The following is an 18,637-nucleotide window of genomic DNA, read 5'->3' as shown; positions in this document are numbered from 1 at the left end:
AGGGTTAGCATCAGCAGGCTCCAGCCTGGGGTTAAGGTAGGACTGGCATTGAATGAGCAGGGAAGAGGGATGGAAAGGAGATGGGGTAGTGGCAGGAGCCAGCAGCAGGCAGTGGGGTGATTCCTGTGGGGTGAAGTAGGGTTCCACAATCAGGGTCTGAGGCCGTCATCTTAGTTTGCCTATTAGGGAGCTGCCTCTGAGTATAATGAAGAATCTAGAACAAAAAATCTAATGAAAGGCCATTAAAAGAATGACTTTGGGTATAAAGAAATAGTATCTGAGGACTGAGGAAATGTGCATAGTAACATTTCCAAGCTACATAAAATAATTTGGAAAAGAAAGAAGGGAAGAGACCATTCATATTATCTGGTGGGGGTAGGGCAAGAAGCAATGGTATAGACTACAAGAAGAATGAGAGCTAAAAATAAGAATAATCCTACAGAGGCGTAACTAGGGAAAACGGCGCCCAGGGCAAACACTGAAATTGCGCCCCCCCCGCCTTTTTTAAGCACTGACATCTTGTCTCACTCTAAGAGATGTGGACTGCCTTGCCCATTTCAGCTCATGAATTGGAACAATGGTCCGCACAGTGAACAGAGATCAAAAGTCTTAACTCCCATGTACCTGGCAGCTCTTTAAAAGACAATCTCTCTATGTTTTGTTTCATTGTCTGATTTTTGTTCCCATCAACTATATTATTCATACCAGTTTCCACTTGTTTAACAACAACAGACACCAGAGAAGCCCAGAAGAAATTAAAGTCACTCCTTGTTGACCTATTACACACACACGCACACACACTTACTCACACAGAGTTGCAGAAGCTCTATCATTCACACTACTCTAGGAAGTACGCTAAGAGTAATTAGCTCTTGACTGTGGGTTCTCCTTTGGCGTTATTTTCACATAGAGAAAGGGGGTGGGGAACAAAACTCTGACTGTATAAATTAAAAGGTTCTCAGAAATTCTGTACTTTGAGAAATCTGAACCTATTAGCAATTTTGGCACACAATAGTGGATGTTTGATTCCAATGTGTGCAGATCATATTGGACCCCAGCAGCCATCACATTAAAAGGGCCATTTGACAAATAATATTAAGAATATGTTTAGCCTCTTGTGCAAGCCTGACAGGAAGGTGGATTTATATTAATTAAAAATACTTGGTGCACTGCAAATGAATGTGATTATGATGAGGTGCATTAGCACCTTCCGTGCAACAGAAGTATCCAAATGACAATCTTTTGGCAGGAGGCACAGCCTCTTTTAATCTAAATTACACTAACATGCTTAATATAGGAAGAATGATTAGAAGCAGGAAAAGGATTGCAAGTGAACATTCATTGTGAAGTTGTGGCATTACCAAGGAGTGTGACATTTAAGTTAGCAATTGCTAACACACATCCTCACCATCCCATTAAATGAATTTAGCAAATGCTTCATTTTGTACCTGCTGGCACTGACACACATCCACTTTTGTACTTTTTTGATCTTTACACACACATGGTAAAGCATCCTACCAAAAAAATATCAACACAATAGTTATGCACTTGCACCACTACCCACAAAAGGAGGAAATGCACAAATCATTCACAGTGCAATCCTAAGCATGTTTACTCAGAAGTAAGTCCCACTGAGCCTTACTCTGTAGTAAATGTGTTTAGGATTGCAGCCTAATCTTTGGACACTTTCCACAGGCATGGTAATGTAAAGCTAACGAAGTTGCCAACGCACCAGTAGTTCTATCTAGAGGAGAGTAAAGGAGCTCCCCTTAAATTTGGTAGTTCCTTGAAAAACAACAATCACTAATTCCCTCCCAACAGCACTAGATACCAAATGAGCATATACATGACCTTGCCCAAAAACACAATACCATAATAATCTCCTTCCAAGCTCCCTTCGATCATCGATCCACTAAACTGTGTGAGAGACTTTTCTTGCCGCTTTCGAGCTACTTCCGGCTTTCTTTTTTCTCTTAAAAGTACACTGCTTTTATATATTTTGCTCTCACTCTCTTGTGTTTTTAAAAACTTTTAAAGTTTGCTCAAAGAAGGACCAGCTCTCTGGCAATTAAGTTATCTTTATTATAGGATAAATAAACGGGGTAGAGTCTGAAGGTGAGACCCCTTTGCAAAAAGCTATCTTATGTTCTTACTACTCCCTCCCGGTGCTGCTTAACAAGACTTTGCAATCTGGATAAGGAACGTGTGTGGCGTCCCAGGGAGGCAGCGATGGACAATCTCTTGCCCCCCCCCCATTTTTTGATGAGCTACCTGGAGAGGGGGCCAGTGCTCTTTAGTTGCTGGTAAAGAAGAGGAGGAGGTGGGAGGCATACAAAAGGGAAGACAAGCAGCACGATTCTTGGGGGAGGAAATGGCGCTATCCCTTGATTGCTCAGGGTTTGATTTTCGCTGCAGATTTTCCTTCCTGCCCCCAATATAGGCACAATTCAGCCTCCTTCCCACCCACATATCTCCTGTAGCTATCTGAGAAGGGAGGGAGAGCTGCCGTGACTTGTGGAATCCAAGTGCTTGAATTAAACAAAAACCCCAGCCCTGGGAAAGGAGGTGGCAGGGAAAGGGTGGGGTTGTTTTTGAGGGACACACAGCTCTAGAAGAACCATACAAAATACAGGGTGGGGGGTGGCGGGGGCTTTAGGGGAAGGATCGTGGACGGCGAGATTCCTGTGCAGAGAAGAAAGCGAAAGCAATATCTTTAGGAATGGAATCAGCCTTCTCCAGGAACTTCTCCCGCCCAGCTGCCCTTTAAAGCTGGCTCGCTCTTGCTGTTGCAGGGGTGGGATAGAGAGGCGCATACATTACACACTCCAACTGCAGCTTGTGCGGGAAAAGGTTCTCCCCCCCCCCCCCCCCGCACTCTGCTGTGCTTTAAATCAATGTGCTTCTCATACCAAAAGGCAGTCCCCGTCCTCTGGCAACGCTTTTGCTCCCCACCAGGCTCCCTGCCATTTTCGACTGCCAGAGCCTCCCTCCGCCGAGCTCCCTCGTGGGGCTGCTTTTGCCGCCGCCTCCTCCCCCCCCTCCCCATACCACTGCCTTACTTTTCTCACTTTTGCTGCCCCGCCCACTGGGCTCCCCGCCATTTTCAGCTGCTCCCTCTCTGCCAGGGCCCGCCGCCGCCAAGCTGCCTTGTGGGGCGGCTCACCGCCGCTGCCTCCTGCTCCCACCAGCCTCACAGCCCCCAGGCAACACAAACGCTCAGAGTCCGATTCCCCTGCCATCGCCGACGCACACAAAGTCCACGCCACGTGCAGGCGAGCTGGGAGGAGAACACGCATGCGCGCGACTGGCGGCGGGGCGGGGAGTGAGCAGACTCGGAGTAGTGCTGCTGATCATGTGACTGAGAGTGACGAAGAAGACGAGAGTAGACGAAGAGGTCCGGAGACGCCAAAGCAGCAAGCACTAAGCACTGAGCAGGCAGGCACTGGCACACTGCAAACTTTAGGGGGCCCGCGCCGGGCGCTGGAGCCGAGCAATGGGGGGGTGGCGCCGGGACCGGGGGTCCGGGAGAGGGGGCGCCACCACGGACTGTGCGGAGCGGACTGCTCTTTGCGGACTCGAATGCTGCTGTGTAAAAAAATTTTTTTTTTCGGGAAAGGGGATTGGTGGGCGGGGGCACTTTTTGGCGCCCCCCCACGTGACCTGCCAGAGTGGTGCCCAGGGCTCGTGCCCCCCCTGCCCCCCTATCGTTACGCCCCTGTAATCCTAACAATATGAGTGTTCTGTGAGAATAATCTATGGGACGGATTCTCCTTTGTGGCGGTTTTCAATAGCTTGTGTAGGTAGTGGAGGCAAGAGCATTTTCAAATGGGCAAGCCTTTAAGCATGGGAGCTGGTGCCATTTTAGTGGCTGACATGTGAGCCATGAGGTAGGCAGTTCTTTATTTGGATCTCAACTCAGCTGTATGAACTCACTAGGTGACCTTAAGCCAGCTATTATCTCATGCCTCAGCAACTCTGCAACACTGGTATAAGGATTTTACAATTTTTAGAAAGATCATTCAGTTGGAGAGAAGAATTAAGGTGCTTACACATTTACTCTTTACCAAAGAAGAGCATCTTCTTCACTACGAGCCCCACCACCCATTGAGGTCATCTGAGGAGGTCCATCTCCAGTTACCGCCAACTCGTTTGGTGGCTACACATAGAGGGGCCTTCTTGGCAGCTGCCCCTAGATTGTGGAATGCGCTCCCTGCTGAGATACGGTCCTCCCCATCTCTGGCAGTTTTCAGAAAACATGTGTAAACCCATCTTTTCGCCCAAGCTTTCTCAGCTTCCTAAATTTTTAAGGTTTTAATCTCTGGTTTATTTTTAAATTGTTAAATTGTTTTAAGTTTTTGTAAATGTTTTTAACTTGTTTTATACTATTGTTAACCACCCAGAGACAAAAGTTTGGGGTGGTGTAAAAATTTGATAGATAGATGAATAGATCGATCGATCGATAGATAGATAGTAAAGAAAGAAAGAAAGAAAGAAAGAAAGAAAGAAAGAAAGAAAGGAAATTGTATGTTTAGATGCCCACTTTAACTTCTGTGCCATGTGAGCATTAAACATGTTCTACAGCACGGCTGCACAACTTTGGCCTGCCTGAAAGTTTTTAAGACGGGGCATTTAAAGTCCTTTTAATCACATCTCCTCCAGAATGGAGGGGGTGCGTTCGCATATCGGCCAGATTTATGCTGAAGTCCCTGGGATTATCAGGGAGCAGTTCAATTCGGGTAGAGTGTAGCCCAATTTATATCGGGGGTAAAAAAAATCCACTATTCGTGTCGGGTTTTGGGGACAACTTCGAGTTCGCAGTAAAGCCTCCCAGTAAATGTGCAGTAAAGCCTGCTGTGTGTAAAAGTCCCTGAAGATGCTGGATTACAATTCCCATAATTGCTGACTATTGACCACTGTGGCTGAGGATGATGGGAGCTGAAGGTATGCAGCTCTATTCTACAGTCTCATATAATGTGCTCACATACAACTTAGCCTCCATGTACCCACATTTTCTCTTGCTTTTTCAGCCCAAATTCACTACAGGTTGGAGACAACATACATATAAAGATATACAGTATATAAATCAGGTCAGAGAAGCTATCACTGAAAACAGCTACCTTCATTAGGAAGCTTGTCTCACTGATTTCAAATGGGACTGGTATCGAAAGAAGAGTGCATGCCGAGCAACTTGACTGTGTAATCCATTCTAGTCAGTACCTCTAGTAGCTTGTGCAATCTGCATTTAATACCATATCATGTTCCAATTTGCACTCCTATGGCTTTTAGCTCTAAATATAGCACCTCATTAAGCAGTACTTCAGTAAATAGATGTCTCCTAGCAATAAAGGTGGTCTCATTAGTACCTTCTCAATATAGAGAAATGTTTTGCCATAGCATTCTGGCTTTACCATTGGCCCGGATCTCTTCCTCTACCTGTATTTCAATATTGGTATTTGAACTTTTGAGTATTTGTACTTTCAGTCTTTGCTCTTCTTTTGGTTAATCTAATTTTGTGCACACGCCATGCTCTTCGTATAAGAGAACAGGCCAAAATGAGCAGGAGGTTGAAAATCTGTGACTGTGACTGCTGTTTTTCAAAAAGCAGCCATGAGGGGTATGATTCAAACTGAGAGCATGGAATTGCGAGTGGAGTATTAGCCCGTTTTCCATGTCATTTTCCAGATGAACCCCCTCTTCCAAAGCTACTATTTGCCCAATGAGGGAAAATTCAGGCTCATAATGTTTCCTTAATGGAACAAACAGTAGGTTCAGCAGGCAAGGAGGATTTTGATCAACAAAATGCTATGGAAGGTTACATCCGCCTCCCCTTGCACTGTAGTTCTAATCCTAATCTTTTGCCTTTTAAAAAAATTATTATTTACAAAAATGTAAAGAAACAGAATATCTGACCATGTACCTCTGGTATCTTGTCAAGTTTGGCCCATGGTTGCAACATTAGCATCATTTGATTTCAGGGGTGTAGCTAGGGGAGAGGGGGCCTGTGCTTATCATTATCAGGGAGATAATGAAGAAAATAGGGAGAGGTGGCACTGGGGTGGCCCTCAGGAGCTGGGGGGTCTGGATTCTTTGAACCCACCCACTCAATTTTAGCTAGGGATGTGCACAAAGCCAGCTTGGCATGTTTGGTTCAAATTCAAACCAGCTTCAAACCAGAGTGGGTAGGTTTGTTTTTGGTTTTGCTTGAAAATCTCCCTGGTTCGGTTCAAATTCCAACCCAGTTCGAACTGGTTCTAAAAGGTTCTACATAGGGTATAATGGGGACTCAAACCGGGCACAAAACTGGGGTGGGTAGTAGGCACCCAGGGAAATGAGCAAATAAGATGACAAAGAATGAATCCACTCTCATTTGCTACCAGAGAATCTACTCTCAGGACACCTAAGAAACAACAAAACCCATTACCCCATGGGCTTGTGGGTCTGCGGGTGGGTGGCACCCTATGGCACTACACCACCATACTGTGGTGCCACCCTGGGCCACCCTGTTGCCCCCCAAGTGGAGTTATGGGGCTTCTGAAATCCCCATTATTCCCTATGGGGAAAAAGCTTAAAGATGCACAAACTTCAGGAATTCTTTAAAAATCAACCCTTTGCCCAGTTCCTTTAGAATCTGGGTGGTAGCAGGCACCCATTGGGGCACTACACCTGAACCACTCTTCTGACCCCGAAGCCCCTTTTATGCCCCAAATCTGCCCCAAAGACACGTAAACTTCAGAAACTCTTTTAAAATCATCCCTGTGCCCAATTCCTTTGGAATCTGGGTGGCAGCAGGCACCCTTTGGGGCATTACCATCTGACCCATCCTTCTGCCCCCTAAGCCCCTTTTCTGCCCCAAATCTGCCCCAAAGACACACAAACTAAATTCTTTAAACATCAACCCTTTGCCCAATCACTCTGAAACCTGGATGGTAGCAGGCACCCATTGGGGCACTACCACCTGCCCCACTGTGGCACTCCTAGGTGGCACCCACAGGCAGAAATGGGCACTGTCTGTCCCCATTGTCCCATAGGGTGGATGCAGCACAAATCAACAAGAACAGTAGAGCTTTGCAAAGAACAAGGTTTCCAAAGGTCACACACATCCACGGTGTCCCACCACCCCTACCGAAATTTAATTGATCTACACACAACAGTGTGAAACAACAACAATGAAATGCACTGCCTCACACACACACCTCCCAATGCAGGGTAACAGAAGCAGCCAGCAGCAAGCAAGCAAGTGTGATATCACAGATGCAGCAGACTAGAGCCAACAACAGCATCAAATGTGCCCTCCCCTCCCTCCTCCAAGCATTTGTTATCCACAAGCAACAGACACAGCTACATCTGTGGCAACCAGCCATAAAAGCAGGTAAAGTAGGAAGGGTTCAAAACAACATTCTGTCAGTGGAACAGCGAGGTTTGGTCCCCCTCCCACCTACACAAGTAGAAGAGTGATGATGACAACAATGAAACACAATGTTTTGGTGCATTTTTTTTTTTATGTTTCTGCAACAGATCGGAGCCTGTGGCACCAGCACAACCTATTGTAGATGCAAGAAATCTAGTTTGAATAAAAATGATGATGATGCCAGAAGTCACAATATGACCCAATCTTCATTGCAAAGAAGTCCAGAGAGAGAGAGAGAGAGAGAGAGGGAGAGAGAGAGAGAGAGAGATTGTCCTGTGCTCATCTGTGAGATCCCCAAAATACAGGCACAACAACAAACCATCCAAGGCATTTGAATTGCATAATATATATACTGCTAGACTTGAGATTATGTCGGGGGGGAGGGGAGAGCATAGTATACCTCTGTGTGTGTGTGTGTGCTCTGTGAAAGGGTTAGTGGGTTTAGGGTTAATTTTGGCCATGGCCTTAGAATGCTGCAGTTGCGGGTGGGGAGTAAATGGGCTCAGGGAAAAGGCTAGAGTCTGTGCCTTCCTGCCCACTCAGAGCCTGTGGGCTGCTGGGCAGAGAATATTAATACTTATATATTATGGGCACAGAGGCTGAAGGATGGGCTTCTTTTTTTTTTAAATGCCAAAAAAAATAAAAAATAAATCTTTGGATTGGGAAAAAAGACAGAATTGTTTTTTAAAACCACGAGGATATGCTACCCTTCTAACCACCTACTAGTACTAGCTAATGGGGTCCCTCCCACACAGAATCCCTGTTTAAACTTCTAAACTAAACAACACACAACTTTTTAATTCAATTGCAACCCAAAACCTCCCTCCAAACAGGAAAAAAACACCAAGAACACACGTGTGTGTATGTGTGTGTGAGAGAGAGGAGGGGAGGGGGAGAGAGAGAGAGATAAAATGGGTACACTCAGTCAGTCTAGGGCTTCACCCATGTTGTGTGTCCAGTTGTCCACTTCTGTGGCCTGGTCTCTTTCTTCTTCAATCTTCTTCTCCTTCTTCAGTCTTCAGATTTGGGGAGGGGCTGGGGCAAAAGCCTGGAAAATGTGGAGGGAAAGGAGGTGGCTGGCCAGCTGGCCAGTGGCCACAGGGGCTGGTGGCTGGCACAAACACAGCAGGCAAAGGCAGGCAGTAATTCTCTCAGCAGCAGGAAGGGGGTGAAAAAAGAATTCTCTTCTTCTCAGATACAAAAAAGCAATGCAGCAGATAATCCATTCCAAGGCTGGCATGCAGCAGCCAGCAGGGGCGGGCAGGCTGGGTGGCAAGGCAGGCTGGGCTCAGGCTGGCAAAGCAGAACAAAATAGGCATGGCAAAGCAAAGCAAAGCAAAGCAAAGCAAAGCAAAGCAAAGCTCTCTCTCTCTCTCTCTCTCTCTCTCTCTCTCTCTCTCTCTCTCCCATGAGGCAAAAAGGCAGAATGGTGGTTGCTGCCTCTTTAAATCTCATTGAAAATCCCTGCTTGAACTCCCCCCACCCTTGCCCCTTCTTTGACCCTTCCCCTGGCCAATGTGGGGCCAGTCAGGAGTGGCAAGAGCCAAAAGAGCCAATCTGGAACCAGCAGAGAATCGTCAGTAGATCAGCCCAATCTTTTGTTCACTGATCTGAAGCTTGCAAGGGCGGGAAATTCAAATAGATGTCACGCACAAAATGGAGACTACACAGAGATTGCCACAGAATGGCGGTCTGAAACAACAAAACATTTGGCTCTGAAATTCAGGCTATTTCTTTTGGAGCTGAAACTTTCAGAACTTGCAGAGGGGCAATTTGTTTTGTGCACAAATCTCCCAAAACAGGCAGATTCGGGTACAGAGTGTTCTATACCTGAAATGTTTCACACATCCCTAGTATGATCAACAGGGATGTGTGTGCTCCAATTTGGCCTTTAAAAAACCCCCATTAATCCCACTGAACAAAATGCCAAAAAAACCACCTGAACCACCAGCTTTGCTAAGTGACAATTGTCATTGCATCAGGAAGCATGTCGCATGGGGCCAATAAGGAAGATGAATTGCATAATAAAAGGTGTCACGACACAGCCACAGCCAGACCCAGGAGAAGGGCTGGAGCTCAGTGACAGTGTACATGCTTTGAATACAGAAGGTCCCAAGTTCAGTCTTTAGCACTTTCCATTAATGGGATCAGGTAGCAGGTGATAGACCTTTGAAGTGAAAGTCCTCTGCCTGAAACCTTGGCTTGCCACTGCCAGACCAAGCAGATAGTACTAAGCTAGATGGAGCAGTGTTTTGCTTCAGTATAAGGCAGTCACCTGTTTGTTTGTTTGTTTGTTTGTTTGTTTATATATACCACCCATCCCAAAAGAGCTCAGGGTGGTTCACATCCAAAATTCAAACGATTAAAATGTAACATAAAACATTGTTTATGTAGAAATAAATCTCATTAATCCTCACTAACTGGCAGCCATGTGGAAGGTGGTGATTGTATAAGATCCCCATGCCATTGTCCTTACCCATAAAATAAGTTTCATAAAATCTGTAGAACTAACTTTCAGAGAAAATGCATTTAGGTTTCAAGTACCAAGAAATAAAATTACAAATACTGTGGTTTTGATTATCATTGCATCCCCATGGGAAGGTTAGCGGCAGGTTGACTTCATATTATAATTTATATTCCAGAACCACCTAAATTGCTAGACAGTTTCTGTCCTGCTGTCAGCATTCCATGTATAATGGTGTTATGCAACTTCATTGTGATGTAAACGGCTACATAATTCCTCATTTAAAAGGAAACATTGCTGCATAAATGAGCTCTAAGCTTTTGTTTAGGAAAGTAATAAATCAACCTTGGTGGGTAAAAATAAATTTCAATATGTGAACCAGATGTAATTAAAGCTATATTGTCTTGTCTGAGTCTGCCGGTGAGTAAACTGATACTGCAGAACTTGTTTTTAACTGATGGTCGTGAAAAATAAATGTGGCATTTCTCTGTTTATCATTTGAGCAGAAAGTTATCAGTGGGCCAGTTTGGATGCAACACCCACTGGTACATGCAATGGGGATGGAGTCACATTGAGAGCATGCCCATTGTGACATTGGTGGAGGATGCCCTGACATGCTCTTGGTGCATCCTTTTATTGTGTGAGGGGTTGTTCATCTTAATTTCCCTTCTACGCATGCTCTCAATACCTGTTTAAACACGGATTGGGAGTGTGTGTAGAGAGCGATTCAGATTAACTGGTTCTTCATGCCATTAAGGGATGCTCTGTGAGTGCATTGGAACATCCTCTGCCGACGACATAGCAGGTGCACTCTTGACATGACCCGAACCATATTGCATATGCCAATGGGAATCTTATCTGCACTGGCCCAGTGTGAGTAATGCTGTAGTGTTCTGTTAATTCAGAGTTCCCACAGAAGTCTTAAATTCATGTTATTCCTACAGTGCCTACCTCTGCTGGCTGCCATTTTATTTTTCCACAATGATTGCAGCATTGGTGAGGGGCATTGTAGGGAAATCAAATTATAGCCCCAGAAACATGCCACCCCACCACTGGTGGGCACCATTTTTTCTCCAGAATGGTCTGGACCAACATTACTTCTGGAACATTGCGTTGGGGAAGAGATGGCAGCCTCCAAAGAGGTAGCTGCACAGAAGTTGTCTACTGCCTACTACAGGCAGTGGCAAAACCCCAAAAAGAGAAAAGAGGCAGGTGGGTGAGAGAGGCACAAAAACAACGATAAGCAACGGAATGAAAAAAAATTAACATTAAAGAACTGAAAGCTATAAATAAATGTGAGCTCCAGGGAACAATTTTCTCATTTTTTTTTACTATGTACATTGTTTTGAGGGGTTGTTTTTGGTGTTACAAAGTGGTATATAAATATTTGTAACAAAAAAAAACCACAAATGAATAGCCAAAGGTGTTTAAAAGGAAAACAAAATGAATAATGGAACAACATGTTTGAATACACATTGCGTACAAGTTATGTATGATAGGCATCAATTGCCAGGCTGTCTAAGAGCAGACATGATAGCAAATGAAGTTCAAACACACAAAGCATTGATGCCAATAGTGAACCCCATTCTTTATTCTGTGAGCTCTGAAAATGTCAAGATAGATGGATTCAAATTTCAGCAGTCAGGATGAAGATGTTGTTTAAAGAGCAATGCAAATGTATAAAGCTGCAGATTACTCAGTTTTATCAACGGCTTCTAGCCAAAAACCTTAATGAGAACCAGAACTCCCTGCCATTCATTTATATAGACAGGGCCAACTTGTCTATATGTAAATATCCTGAAGCATAACAAAGACACCCGTTTCAATGTAGTGGGTAAGGTAAATATAATTAAGGCTCATATTGAATCCAGTCATCATTCCTTCCTTCCACCTAACTTGAAGAGGATTTTCACTTTGTGAAGCAGGAGCAGGAATTGTACTCGGGGGAATTTATTTTCCAAATGCTTCTGAAATCTGAAGTCAATAGACATTCTCTTTACTTTATTTATTCATTCATTATACATTTATAACAAATATTTGAAGCAGCTCACATATTCCATTGAAGTAGAATCCTCCGAGTGGCTTACAATCAACATTAAAACAATCAAATATTAAGCAGCAATTTAATACCACTGCTGAAAAACAACAAAATCGATGTAGCAGTGGGTTAGATTAAAAGCCAACAGACATGACCATAAAGCATGCAGTCAAACAGAATGGTTTTAATCCTCTGACGGAATGAGGTTTATCGGGAGTTCCTACCCTCCCCCACAAGACAGGGTTGTGTACCCTGCCGAATGTCAAGGTGCCAAGGGAAGCCAGGGACTCCAAACGCCAAGGCAACCCCAGTAATTACCTCTCAGGAGTCAGGGAGAGCTCGGAGAGAAGTACATAAGAACATAAGAACAGTCCTGCTGGATTGGGCCCAAGGCCCATCTAGTCCAGCATCGTGTTTCGCACAGTGGCACACCAGATGCCACTGGAAGCCACAGGCAGGAGTTGAGGGCATGCTCTCTCTCCTGCTGTTACTCCCATGCAACTGGCACTCAGAGGCATCCTGCCTTTGAGGCTCGAGGTGGCCCACAGCCCTCCGACTAGTAGCCATTGATAGAAGTTATGCAAACCCTTCTTGAAGTTACCCAAACTCTTGAAGTCTGGATAACTCCATGAAGTTATCCAAACCCTTCTTAAAGCCATCCAGGTTGTTAGCTGTCACCACATCATGTGGCAGAGAATTCCACAAGTGGATTATGTGTTGTGTGAAAAAGTACTTCCGTTTGTTGGTCCTACATTTCCTGACAATCAATTTCATGGGATGACCCCTGGTTCTAGTGTTATGGGAGAGGGAGAAGAATTTCTCTCCATCCACTTTCTCCACACCATGCATGATTTTATAGACCTATATCATGTCTCCCCGCAGTCGTCTTTTTTCTAAACTAAAAAGCCCCAGGTGTTGTAGTCGTGCTTCATAAAAAAGGTGTTCTAGGCCCCTGATCATCTTGGTTGCCCTCTTCTGCACCTTTTCCAGTTCTACAATGTCCTTTTTAAGATGTTGTGACCAGAATTGTACGCAGTACTCCAAGTGTGGTCGCACCATAGTTTTATATAAGGGCATTATAATATTAACAGTTTTATTTTCAATCCCCTTCCTAATGATCCCTAGCATGGAACTGGCCTTTTTCATAACTGCCACAAACTGAGTCGACACTTTCAACAAGTTGTCCACCATGACCCCAAGATTCCTCTTCTGGTCAGTCACCGACAGCTCGGATCCCATCAGTGTATACTTGAAGTTGGGGTTTTTTGTCCCAATGTGCATCACTTTACACTTGCTAACATTGAGCCGCATTTGCCACTTTGTTGTCCACTCCCCCAGTTTGGAGAGATCCTTTTGGAGCTCCTCACAATCCATTTTGGATTTCTCTACCCAAAAGAGTTTGGTATCATCTGCAAATTTGGCCACCTCGCTGCTTATCCCTACTTCTAGATCATTTATGAATAAATTAAAATGCACTGGGCCCAGTACCGATCCCTGGGGGACCCATCTTCTTACTTGCCTCCATTGTGAAAACTCTCAATTTATACCTACCCTCTGTTTCCTGTCCTTCAACCAGTTAGCAATCCACACATGACTTGTCCCCTTATCCCATGACCGCTAAGTTTCCTCAGGAGTCGTTGATGAGGAACTTTGTCAAAAGCTTTCTGGAAGTCCAGGTATACTATGTCAACTGGATCACCTTGATCCACACACTTGTTGACACTCTCAAAGAACTCCAAAAGGTTGGTGAGGCAAGATTTACCTTTGTGGAAGCCATGCTGGTTCACTCCCAGCAGGGCCTGTTCTTCTATGTACTTTACAGTTTTATCCTTGAGGATGCTTTCCATCAATTTGTCTGGAATGGACGTTAACCTAACCGGCCTGTAATTTCCTGGATCGCCCCTGGATCCCATTTTGAAAATGGGTGTTACCTTTGCTACTCTCCAGTCCTCTGGCACAGAGCTCGATTTCAGGGATAAGTTATATATATTTAGCAAGGAGTTCAGCAATTTCACATTTGAGTTCTTTGAATACTCTGGGATGGATGACATCCAGCCCTGGTGATTTGTTAGTTTTCAGTTTTTCCAGACAGTTTGGAACATTATCTCTTGTCACTTCTATCTGACTCAGTTATTTAGCCTTCATCCCTAAAAGGCCTGGTTCAGGAACAGGTTTATGCTCAGTATCCTCTGCCGTGAACACAGACACAAAGAACTCATTTAGCTTCTTTGCAACCTCCATATCCTCCTTAATAATCCCTTCCACAACAGCTGCTGGGGGATGGGCAGGGACAGCCCAGGAGGCGGCAGCTTGGTCGAGAGGGAATAGCAATGATATTAATTACACAGCTGAAAATGGGTGCAGGGATATTAAGGAAGTGGGTGGAGTTAGAGAACAAGTCCCTTTTGGGAGCCAGGCCACGGCACCTGCCTAGCCAGGGAAGGCAGAGCAGGTTGGAAGGGGGGGATGAGTGTCTGAAATGTTGGGCTCTATTTAAGCCAGGGGCTGCCGAGGATGAGGATATTAGCCAGGATGGGCTTGTTGGTGTAACTGTCTCCTGGAGAGGAGCTCAGACCTTTTTGCTCCCGCTGATAGGAGAAGAAGGGAGTGAATGAACTTCCCTCCTTCCCCAGCTCTGAGGCCATGCCCACAACTAGAATTTAGTGCTGAAGGGCAGAAAGCTTGCCTTGGAGAATTCCTCCCTGCAGGAAAGCTGACAAGGTGTAGACATGGACAGGAGCGCACCTAGGTATTTTTGGCACCTGGACCTGAGGCTGAATGGCTTCGGGGGCACCCCCCTTAATTTTTTTTTTAAACCTCTTCAGGGGCCAGCTGGCCCCACAGCTGATCTGCAACAGCCGCTGCACCACCACTGCGGCCTGCCCCTGCCCCATATGCTGCCGCTATTTCCCCCTCTTTACTGCTGGGTTTGTGTGAGCAGAGCGGAGCAGGCCACCCCCCACAGTGGAGGTAGCAGGCACAGGTGCACCTCCGCAGCTTGTGCGTGCGCGTAGTTGGAGTATGGAATGTTGCATCACATGAAGTTATGAGATGTGACACTCCATACTCCAACTGCACATGTTCGCAGGCCGAGGAGGCTGGTCTGCGCAGGCTGAGGAGGCCCACCAGTGCCGGCCACTGCCAGGGGCGGTGGCCTGCTCCATTCTGCTCCACTCACCCCCCCACACACAGTGAAGAGGGGGAAATAGCAGCAGCAAGGTTCAGCTGCTGTTGTTGCTCCTCCTCCTCCTCTATGCCCTTTCCTCATTTGCTGGAAGGAAAGATATTTCTGAAGGATGAGCTTTTGCCATCACTTGGAAGAATTCCTTTTAACATGGCACTCACATCTTTATAGTGTTCCCTAAAGAAGAATATTTCCTTCACCAATCCATCTTGCTGTATACCGGGTTGCATCTTATGACCTAGATTGGTCATTAAATTTTATTTCCCAGGCACTTGAAGGGGGAAGATTGTAACTGTAGAACAAGGAAGCCTCAGAGGCTGGTAAATATAAGTGGCAGGTTCTATTTTACTGTTATGCTGAGAATGTATTTTTCTTTAAGACACATTAGGGCCTGGATGCTCTAATTCCTACATAAATTGTTTCCCTATTGAAGGAATAGTCAAAATCGCCATAAAATTCATGTCTAATATTTCTTCTTTGCATATGGAACCCCTTGTTTATTGCTCAAGCTTAGTTGGGGATGGGGCTGTACCTCACTGACAGAGCATCTGCTTAATAGGTCTGTCTTGGTCAGTTAACAGTCAGTCAGAACTGTTCAATTGTTTTTGAAGGCTAGTGCCTGTTTTTGTATATTATTCTCTCTCTCTCAGTATGTGATGTTTTAGTTTCTTAATAAATCTTTATTTGTTTTTTGAACTCAACCTAATGTCTCCAGATAATCTCTTGGGCTGAACTTCTTTACCACCAGAGCATACTCTGCAGTGTGAGGACTTTAATGTTTCTCCTCATACCCTTCAACAGGGTTATGGGCCCAAAGCTCTGAGACTGGTGAAGAAACTAATTAGCCTGAGTAAGAAAACAAGGTTTTCTCAAAGAGGAAGACAGGACAAGTGCTACAGAGGATTGAGAAGTTACCAGGTCTAGATTTTGAGCTGTGGTCTTTCAAACTGGAGATGCTCCTAAAAAGTCCTAGATTCAGCAGAATCAGCCCCAGAATCACACAGAGCTCCCTGTCAGAGAAGGAGAAGAAAGGCAAGCCTGAGACAGTGCAGATGATAAAACCACCCTAATAATTCATTTATTAGTGAGTGATAAAAGGAGATATTGGAGACTCTGAAGAAATTTTATAAAAGACAGCCAGCTATCTCCAAGGTGCATCAAGTTATAAAGATGTGAAGAAACTAAAGGAGGGAAAGTACCTCTCCAAACATCTAAATGAGATGTTGGAGACTTATAGACAATTTCTCTTTAATGACCTTTGTTTATTGCATAAAAAAGAAAAACAGATAAAAAAACACAAACGTTTCATCGTCAAATACGCCAGCTTCAGTGTTCTTCCTACTCTTCCTGTGGATCACAATTTTATATTGTTCTAGCTTCCACTCTAATTATACACAACCAAGTAGCAATTTCTTAATCAACAAATAAGGCAGAGGGAAAGACGGAGACAAAATGTTTGTTTTTATCTGTTTTTCTTTTTTATGCCATAAATGAAGGTCCTTCCTTAAGGAGAAATTGTGAGTCACTTTATCATGCATATTGCGTCTGTATACTAACTAATACAACTTAATGACAGTTGCAAACACAGGGAGTAATTTTGCTTGATATGGTTCAGATTGGATTGTTATTGAACAGTCTTCAATAACAATAATTTTGAGATGATTTGAGTTTGCTGTTTGTAATAAACCACTTGGAAGACTTTAATTCGTGCAGAGGCAATGGGCAGGAACTAAAGTCAAGTTTAGAAAATACTTTAAAAACTAGCTGACCCTGCACAGAGCATCTGTGCGGCGTGCACAGAGCCTGTGGCATCCCCCCACAACTCTCTCGCTCGCTCTCGCCCCCCAATCTCTCGTGCGCTCTCACACCCCAAATCTCTCACTTGCTCTCGACCCACAACTCTCTCGTTTGCTCTCCTGCCCCGCAACTCTCTTGCTCGCTCTTCCACTCCCGCAACTCTCTCACTCACTCTCCTACTCCCGCAAATCTCTCACTTGCTCTCCCACTCCCGCAACTCTTTCGCTCACTCTCCCGCCCTTGCAACTCTCTCGCTCGCTCTCCTGCCCCCTCAAATCTCTCACTTGCTCTCGACCCCTCACAACTCTAGCGCTTGCTCCTCCCCCACAACTCTCTCGCTTGCTCTCCCCCCACAACTCTCTCACTTGCTCTTGCCCCCGCAACTCTCTCACTCGATCTCACCCCCGCAACTCTCTCGCTTGCTCTCTCCCCCCTGAAACTATCTCACTCGCTCTCACCTCCCACGCAACTCTCTCGCCCCCCACGCAACTCTCTCACTCGCTTTTGCCCCTGCAACTCGCTTGCTCGCTCTCGCTCCCCTCAAATCTCTCTCTCACTCTCCCCACAGCCCCCTTTCACTATCTCTCTCTCTGTCCTCCACCTTTCTATCTCTGTCTCACAGTCCTTCCTTCCCCCTAGCTATGCCAGGGACTGTCACCCACTCGTCTGACAGCCTCCGAGCTCCCTGCCGCTTCACAGTGCAGCTTAGCCAACCGTCTGCTGCCCGAAGCCCCCAGAGCCAACTGTCCAGCTCCCAAGGCTGCTCCCAGCCTCCGAGCTCCCTGCTGCTTCACAGCACCCCCGAGCCAACTGTCAAACTGCTTTCTAGCCACCCCGCAAAACTCCCTGCTGCTCTGGAACTCCCCCCCCCGTCAGCCAATCACCTCTTTCTGCCACGTCTCCACGCACGCATGGCCTGTCTTGGATAATTAATCATATAGATATATCAAAAGAACAAAAAGTGTTTTGTCTGTGGAAGTCCCAGACATATGAAGGCTCGATGTCCTCAAAATTATGAATTTTCAACTAAAGAGGTGATACCACATTTCAAGAGAAGTGAGTCACCTACAGTAAGCATACAAAAAAAAATGTGTGGAAGCAAAGAGAACACAACTGACAAATATGAAATGAATATTGCTAATACAGATAAGAATTTAAGAGCTAGTTCTATAAAATGCAGTGTTGGAATTTGTATTGATTCAGGTGCAATGAGCATTTTGATTAAATAAAGTTATATATTTACTAAGTTGGACACAAATTAGAAGGTTTCAGTTTTTCTAGCAGATGGAAGCAGATGTTTGTTGAAGCAGAAGTTCTCCAATGCTGCACTACAAACTACAAAAAGGAGAAACAGTGAAACTGATTGTTGAGGATGCATTGTTTGTGCCCACATGAGTCCAGCCTGATGTCAGTTAAATATGCTACAGAGAAAGGTTATGAGGTAAAATTCAAAAGAAAATACTGTTTTAGCACAGATAAAGATGAGCTGTTTTTGAAAGGGACTGCAGGAGAGTGGCCTATATGAAGTAGATTGTATAAATGAAGAGGCCAAAATTGCAAAGCAATGTTCACATTAAAAATGTTTGAATTTATGGCATAAATGAATGGGAAACAGAGATTCCAATGCAATACTTCAACTGGAGAAGGAAGATCTAGCTAGAGACCAGATCTAGCCAGAGGCTAGATATTTGGGTGGTTTTTTAAAAAAGCTCGAAGCAGTTACTCGTTACCTCTGCTAAATGAGCA

The sequence above is a fragment of the Hemicordylus capensis genome, chromosome 1 (genome assembly GCF_027244095.1).
Source record: "Hemicordylus capensis ecotype Gifberg chromosome 1, rHemCap1.1.pri, whole genome shotgun sequence".
In the NCBI taxonomy this organism is placed as follows: Eukaryota; Metazoa; Chordata; class Lepidosauria; order Squamata; family Cordylidae; genus Hemicordylus; species Hemicordylus capensis.
This window is presented reverse-complemented; position numbering follows the sequence as displayed.